We start from the raw sequence: 8,345 nt of genomic DNA, 5'->3' as shown, positions 1-8,345 counted from the left end.
TCCCTAACACCACATTTCCCGGCGCCCGGTATCGGCCGCGGGATTCGGTGCTGGGCTCTTCCCTGTTCGCTCGCAGCTACTGAGGGAATCCTAATTAGTTTCTTTTCCTCCGCTTATTAATATGCTTAAATTCGGCGGGTAGTCTCACCTGCTCTGAGGTCGATCGATAAAATCATTATATATATATATATATATATATATATATAAATATATATATAAAACGTAGACGTGAATTTCGAAACGGTTCAGCGTTTATATTTAAAACCGCTATATCCACCACTCGTTACGCGGCCGCAAACGATCAGACGTCGGACACCTTTTCTTCTTATCGAGAAAATAACGGACACGACGATCGTCAATTTTGCGCGGACCTGCGACATACGCGGGCGGTTTTAATTACGCTCGTCTCTCGCGCTTTTAAGCGAGCGCGACGCGACGAACCGGTGCGTCGAAAATCGACGTCGTTCGCAAACTCGGTCGCGTTCCTTAGAACGCGGCCGGAGTTTCGCTTTCGCGTTTTAAAACGTCGCGAGACCGGGTAGGAGAGAGATCGCGCGCTAAGCGCGAACGTGCTGTTGCTCCTCACTCCTTCCCGCGCTACACGTCCAACTCGCTCCGACGTTTCTCGCGCCTCGCGGGCGAAAAAACCGAGCAGTCTTTAAATTGGATACGACCCTCAGCCAGGAGTGGTCCGGGAACAGAATCCGAGGACCGCAATGTGCGTTCGAAATGTCGATGTTCATGTGTCCTGCAGTTCACAAGTTGACGCGCAATTAGCTGCGTTCTTCATCGACCCACGAGCCAAGTGATCCACCGTTTAGGGTAATCTTTTTTCGATCGGTTTAACGCTTTTCGTCTCCGAAAAAGAGTCGTCGGCGTTGTTATCGACACATACATTTTTTTTACGGAAGGCGAGGTATATACCTTTCGACGTAAAAAAAAAAAAAAAGTTCGATTTCGGGCCGGTCTATCCGACGGAACACTTCGCCGCGCGCCCTTTGTTCTTTATTATTCAGACGGTAGGCGCGCGCGCGTTCGCGTTCGGACGACCCGCGCCGGTTTAAAGTTTATATACACACCTCCTCGCGGGTCGCGGGTGGGTGTAAGTACTTTTCGGTGCTCCGGGCGAATATCGTTTGACACCTTGTCGACGGCGAGCGCGAAACTAGGTTTCGCGCTTCGAGTTCCGTCTAGGTACCCGGAATTTTGTCGGCGCTCCTCCTACTCCTACTCCTCTCTCCCCTTTTTTACGGTGGTCGAGTGGTCGTCGTAGTCGTCGAATTTAATCGCGGCCGACTTAAAGATCGACGCGAGATATTTTCGACCGAGCGTCAGCGACAAAAATTCGTTCGACTAAATAAAGACAAACTGTGTAATTTTTATTATCACTTTAATGATCCTTCCGCAGGTTCACCTACGGAAACCTTGTTACGACTTTTACTTCCTCTAAATGATCAAGTTTGGTCAACTTCCCGGACACATCGACGACGCCGAAACGCCATCGGCGTATCGGTCCGAAGACCTCACTAAATCATTCAATCGGTAGTAGCGACGGGCGGTGTGTACAAAGGGCAGGGACGTAATCAACGCGAGCTTATGACTCGCGCTTACTGGGAATTCCTCGTTCATGGGGAACAATTGCAAGCCCCAATCCCTAGCACGAAGGAGGTTCAGCGGGTTACCCGGGCCTCTCGGCCAGGGAGGACACGCTGATTCCTTCAGTGTAGCGCGCGTGCGGCCCAGAACATCTAAGGGCATCACAGACCTGTTATTGCTCAATCTCGTGCGGCTAGAAGCCGCCTGTCCCTCTAAGAAGAATTGTTTGTACGCAGACAGTAAAAACCGCGCGCGACAACGGGGCGAACCCCGAGCCGGCCGGCCTTTGAGATGTCTAAATACGCCTAGTTAGCAGGCTAGAGTCTCGTTCGTTATCGGAATTAACCAGACAAATCGCTCCACCAACTAAGAACGGCCATGCACCACCACCCACCGAATCAAGAAAGAGCTCTCAATCTGTCAATCCTTCCGGTGTCCGGGCCTGGTGAGGTTTCCCGTGTTGAGTCAAATTAAGCCGCAGGCTCCACTCCTGGTGGTGCCCTTCCGTCAATTCCTTTAAGTTTCAGCTTTGCAACCATACTTCCCCCGGAACCCAAAAGCTTTGGTTTCCCGGAAGCTGCCCGCCGAGTCATCGGAGGAACGTCGGCGGATCGCTAGCTGGCATAGTTTACAGTTAGAACTAGGGCGGTATCTGATCGCCTTCGAACCTCTAACTTTCGTTCTTGATCAATGAAAACGTTTTTGGCAAATGCTTTCGCTTCTGTCCGTCTTGCGACGATCCAAGAATTTCACCTCTAACGTCGCAATACGAATGCCCCCATCCGTTCCTATTAATCATTACCTCGGGGTTCCGAAAACCAACAAAATAGAACCGAGGTCCTATTCCATTATTCCATGCACACAGTATTCAGGCGAAGTTTTAGCCTGCTTTAAGCACTCTAATTTGTTCAAAGTAAACGTGCCGGCCCACCTCGACACTCAATGAAGAGCACCGCGGCAGGATTGAGTTGGACCGCCCGCGTGAACGGGCTAAGTCCACCGGCAGGACGTCTCGCGGCACGCCAGTTAACACCGCGGACGATGAACCGGCGGCGCGAGACACAAATTCGACTACGAGCTTTTTAACCGCAACAACTTTAATATACGCTATTGGAGCTGGAATTACCGCGGCTGCTGGCACCAGACTTGCCCTCCAATTGATCCTCGTTAAAGGGTTTAGAGTGTACTCATTCCGATTACGGGGCCTCGGATGAGTCCCGTATCGTTATTTTTCGTCACTACCTCCCCGTGCCGGGAGTGGGTAATTTGCGCGCCTGCTGCCCTCCTTGGATATGGTAGCCGTTTCTCAGGCTCCCTCTCCGGAATCGAACCCTGATTCCCCGTTACCCGTTACGACCATGGTAGGCGCAGAACCTACCATCGACAGTTGATAAGGCAGACATTTGAAAGATGCGTCGCCGGTGCGAGACCGTGCGATCAGCGTAAAGTTATTCAGAGTCACCAAGTTGAACGATGTCGGGCGCGAACCCGCCACCGATTGGTTTTGATCTAATAAAAGCACTCCTTCCGTCTCCGGTCGGACCTCTGTTTGCATGTATTAGCTCTAGAATTACCACAGTTATCCAAGTAATTGTGGGTACGATCTAAGGAACCATAACTGATTTAATGAGCCTTTCGCGGTTTCACCTTAATTTGGCTTGTACTGAAACATGCATGGCTTAATCTTTGAGACAAGCATATGACTACTGGCAGGATCAACCAGGGAGCTGTTCTACGTGTCGAGCGCGCCGCCGCCGCCGCCGCCACGGATGACGACGATCGGGCGCGGTACGACAACAAACAGTCTCTTTTTTAAAAATAATAATTACGCGCGCGAAACGCGTTTATTTTATTTTTAAATAGAAACAGACGCGACCACTTTGTGTGGCGGTGATAGCGTGCGAGTACGGAAATGAACCGTTCCCGACGCCACACTCGTTATTATTATTATTCGGACGCGATCCGTCCAATTTTTTTTTGTTGGTAATAAATATCGAGACGACGTGAGTGCGCGATCAAACAATCCGACTCGCGCGCGCATAATAAGCTTTAAAATGCGGCGCGCGTCGAACCGATGTGCCTCGGGCAACGAACGTCGATCGACGGAAATTTTCGGACATTCTCTCGATCACTCTTCGCTAGATTGAAAGCGACACGAGATTTCTCGAAAGAAACGTTCCGGATTCGCATATAAACTCGCTCGGTTAGATGAGAGTTATCGCAAATTTTTCGGAAGAAAAATATTATAGGGCGACCGCTTTCGAACCACGAAGTGCCAAATCTTACTTTAAAACACCCGCTAAGTTCGCGATCTAGCTGTATAAGGTGCGGAGCCTTAAAATGTTTTCGAACGCTCGAGCAATCGCTGCTACGAAGACGGGCCGATGGCAAACGAAAAACGGTCTACGTTCCCGTACCGATGAAGGAAACCAATTTTTCTTAAAAAATTGAACCCACGATACGAAAATGTTAAGCGAGCCAATTAATCGCGCCAAACGGTCGACTCGAAGGCGATCTAACGATCGAAAAAGCATTTTGCTCTGCGAAGGGAGAAGTGTCTATACGCACGACGCGGCGGTCGCGCTCGAGACCATCTCACCTATTATAGGTAACGGACCATTCCTTAGTCTTCCGAACGTTTCACGTGAAAACCCGAATATCGGCTGCGGCGGGCAAATAAAGTTCGGAGCGAAACTTTCGCTCGTGGTTACGTTCGATTTGGTTAAAGCGGGCACTTTTTCAAATATTTTTTTTTCTTTACTTACTTTTGTTAACTGACCGCCGGTTCCGGTTCCGACTTAAAAATAAATCGCCGTCCCCGGATTTTGTCGGACGATACTCTCCATCATTTTTAATTTCGGGTGTTTGCATTTTTTTTTCTCGCGATTTAATAAATTCATTATTAAACATTTATAAGTCCGTCTTCTTTAATATTGCGGACCAGCGGGAAGAGAGTTTTGTTTTTTTTTTTTTTATTTTATTCATTTTAACATATACTCCCATAAAAGGTTTTTGCCGCTAGCCGCGAGCAGAGAAAAATAAGCAAAACTAACCGAAACAAAGCAAAAATAAGCAAAACTAACCAAAATTAACCGAATATAACCAAAATTAAACAAAACTAACCAAAAGGAACAAAAATAACCACAACTAAGCAAAATTAATCATAACAAACCAAAATTGGCCAAAGTTCGGCAAAACAAACCAAATTATCCAAAACTAAGCAAAATTAAGCAAAAGTAGTCAAAATTAACAAAAACAAGCCAAACTTATCCTGAACAAACCAAAACTAACGATAATTAAGCAAAAATAGGAAACGTTCACAAAAACTAACCGAAACGAACCATAACTAACTAATAGCGGCCGAAACTGGAAATAATAAACCAAAGTAAACAAAACTAAGCAAAATTAAGCAAAAGTAGTCAAAATTAACAAAAACAAGCCAAACTTATCCTAAACAAACCAAAACTAACGATAATTAAGCAAAAATAGGAAACGTTCACAAAAACTAACCGAAATGAACCCTAACTAACTAATAGCGGCCGAAACTGGAAATAATAAACCAAAGTAACCAAAACTAAGCAAAATTAAGCAAAAGTAGTCAAAATTAACAAAAACAAGCCAAAATTATCCTAAACAAACCCAAAACTAACGATAATCCTAACTAACCAATAGCGGCCGAAACTGGAAATAATAAACCAAAGTAACCAAAACTAGCGAAAATTCAGCAAAAGAAACCAAAATTAACCGTGTAACAAACCCAAATCAACCAAACCAAAAAAAAAAACATGCAAAACTTCACCAAAACGAACCACAATTCGCAAAAACTAAACAAACACAAACAAAATTAAGCACACTCAAATAAAAAGTAATCAAAACTACGTTCAACACGAACTGACCTAATTAAATAAAAAAATAGGAAAATTCAATTTTGCTAACCAAAAACGTCAATCGAAATAAACGCGAAACCGGGTTCCTGCCATTTATTTCGACGATAAGCACTTTTATCTAACTATGATTCGAAAAAAAAAAAAATAAGAAAGAAAGATATGAATAAACGAATTGATTAATATATAAAAATTGTGGTTCTGAAAAGAACCGTTTTTGGTGAATTTACACTCTCCAAGTCGACGCTCATTTATTTAGAACTGGTGTATTTTGTGACGGCTTTGGTCCCTTCACTGACGGCGTGCTTGGCCAACTCTCCGGGCAACAACAATCTCACGGCCGTTTGAATCTCTCTGCTAGTAATAGTGGATCGCTTATTATAGTGAGCCAAACGAGAAGCTTCGGCGGCAATCCTTTCGAAAATGTCGTTTACGAACGAATTCATAATGGACATGGCTTTGCTCGAAATGCCAGTATCCGGATGAACTTGCTTCAACACTTTGTAAATGTAAATTGCGTAACTCTCCTTCCTCCTGCGTTTCTTTTTCTTATCACTCTTCGAAATATTTTTTTGAGCCTTGCCGGCTTTTTTCGCCGCTTTACCGCTTACTTTCGGTGGCATTTTCTACAATCGATTAGACGCGCGCAAAGTAACGGACTGACAAGGCCCACACCGGGCCGCAGCTATTTATTTGAGAACCGAGTCGGCCGACAAGCTCCGCCCCCGGGCATCGTTCGCCGAAGCGCTAATCCCATTGGTCCATGCCCATGTCCTATAAATAGCGCGCCCACGGTCTGCGAGAGCGTCATTGTGCTGTTAACGTTCGTGCGTGTACTATTAACGGTAATAACGATGTCGGGACGCGGAAAAGGAGGCAAAGTCAAAGGGAAAGCGAAGTCTCGTTCTAGCAGGGCCGGTTTACAGTTTCCGGTAGGTAGAATTCACCGATTACTTCGGAAAGGAAACTATGCGGAGAGGGTCGGCGCCGGAGCTCCGGTATATTTGGCGGCCGTAATGGAATATTTGGCCGCCGAAGTTTTGGAATTGGCCGGTAACGCGGCGAGGGACAATAAGAAAACCAGAATCATTCCGCGACATTTACAACTGGCGATCCGAAACGACGAGGAATTGAACAAATTATTATCGGGAGTAACGATCGCTCAGGGAGGTGTTTTGCCGAACATTCAAGCGGTTCTTTTGCCCAAGAAAACCGACAACAAAGCAAAATAAAAATTGCGGCGAGGGAAGACGATGGGAAAACGGTCCTTCTAAGGACCACAAATACTTTTCTATTTGAGATTTCGTTTCGTTTATTTAACAGATTATTAAAAAAAAAAAAAAAAAAGAAACGTTCCTTCTTTTTACGTTTTCTCTTTCGGACTATAAGAAAACCGGTATAATACCTCGACATTTACAATTGCCGATCCCAGGAATTGAACAAATTATTATCCGAAGTTAAGATCGCTAGGTGGTTCTGTTGCCTAAGAAAACCGACAACAAAGCTAAATAAAGTTTTCGCCGGGAAGGAAGACGGTTCTTGTAAGGACCACAAATACTTTTCTATTTGAGATTTCGTTTCCTTTATTTCACAGATTTAATAATCACACTAACACGGGGAGAAATTAAAAATTCAAAACTTACCTCGACTCGATAATGGTTTGTTGGGCATTATACTCGAAATAACGAATAATCTTTGGAACGTATTTTGTGGTTCTGAAAAGAACCTTTTTTTTTTTTTTTTTGTGTTTCCGCAAGATCGACGAAAAATTTAGCCACCAAATCCGTAAAGAGTTCTACCTTGTCTTTTTAGGGCGTACACCACGTCCATTGCCGTTACCGTTTTTCTTTTGGCGTGCTCCGTATAGGTTACCGCGTCTCTGATGACGTTTTCCAAAAACACCTTTAAAACGCCACGAGTTTCTTCGTAAATCAATCCGGAAATTCGTTTCACGCCTCCGCGACGGGCCAATCTTCTAATGGCCGGCTTGGTTATTCCCTGAATGTTATCCCTCAACACTTTGCGATGTCGCTTTGCACCACCTTTTCCCAAACCTTTGCCGCCTTTCCCTCTACCGGTCATTTTTAATACGAGCCGAGTTCTCTGATCGATATATAACAAACAAAACCGTCCGAAGTGCCACGATCAACTGACCGAAAACGGTCCGGCGCTTCGGTTTTGTCGAGTCGGAATTCGCCACGCCCAAAAAGGTCGATTGGACCAATGAGAAGAGAAAACGCTCGGGTACAAATTAAACGGACGGACGTTCGTGCGGCCATTATCTGTCGACGAGTGTTAGTGATTTGGTGTTCTAGTACGTCCGCGAACGTGTTTTATTATCATGGCCAGAACCAAGCAGACCGCTCGTAAATCGACCGGAGGAAAAGCGCCCCGAAAGCAGTTGGCGACCAAAGCGGCGAGAAAAAGTGCACCGGCAACCGGAGGAGTTAAAAAACCTCATCGCTACAGACCGGGCACCGTGGCTTTGAGAGAAATTAGACGTTATCAAAAGAGCACCGAACTATTGATCCGAAAATTACCGTTCCAACGACTGGTCAGAGAAATCGCTCAAGACTTTAAAACGGATCTGCGTTTCCAAAGTTCCGCGGTAATGGCGTTGCAAGAAGCGAGCGAAGCTTATCTCGTCGGTCTTTTCGAAGATACAAATTTGTGCGCCATTCATGCCAAACGAGTAACGATCATGCCGAAAGATATTCAATTGGCGAGGCGTATCAGGGGAGAGAGAGAGCTTAAGATTAATAATAATCTCTTTTATTATTATTAACAACAAACCGGTTCTTTTAAGAACCACAAATCATTTTCCTTTAAGATTTCGTTAAAAATTGAAAATAAAAAATAAAACTT

General features: G+C 45.2%; 3 non-coding genes across 3 annotated transcripts in view; all 3 read right to left on the bottom strand.

Moving 5' to 3' along the window:
• Positions 1 to 162, bottom strand: part of LOC132697559 (large subunit ribosomal RNA) — a 4,072-nt gene extending 3,910 nt beyond the window's left edge. The window contains exon 1 of the ribosomal RNA XR_009618185.1: positions 1 to 162. This exon is cut by the window's left edge and continues 3,910 nt beyond it. This is a non-coding gene — a ribosomal RNA (large subunit ribosomal RNA).
• Positions 163 to 670: 508 nt separating this feature from the next.
• Positions 671 to 825, bottom strand: LOC132697557 (5.8S ribosomal RNA). The gene has a single exon (XR_009618183.1). It is a non-coding gene; the product is annotated as a 5.8S ribosomal RNA (ribosomal RNA).
• Positions 826 to 1,391: 566 nt separating this feature from the next.
• LOC132697558 (small subunit ribosomal RNA) lies at positions 1,392 to 3,322 on the bottom strand. Its single transcript, XR_009618184.1, has one exon. It is a non-coding gene; the product is annotated as a small subunit ribosomal RNA (ribosomal RNA).
• Positions 3,323 to 8,345: the final 5,023 nt, after the last annotated feature.

The sequence above is a fragment of the Cylas formicarius genome, unplaced genomic scaffold (assembly GCF_029955315.1).
Source record: "Cylas formicarius isolate icCylForm1 unplaced genomic scaffold, icCylForm1.1 PGA_scaffold_236__1_contigs__length_17383, whole genome shotgun sequence".
Classification (NCBI taxonomy): Eukaryota; Metazoa; Arthropoda; class Insecta; order Coleoptera; family Brentidae; genus Cylas; species Cylas formicarius.
This window is presented reverse-complemented; position numbering and strand designations above follow the sequence as displayed.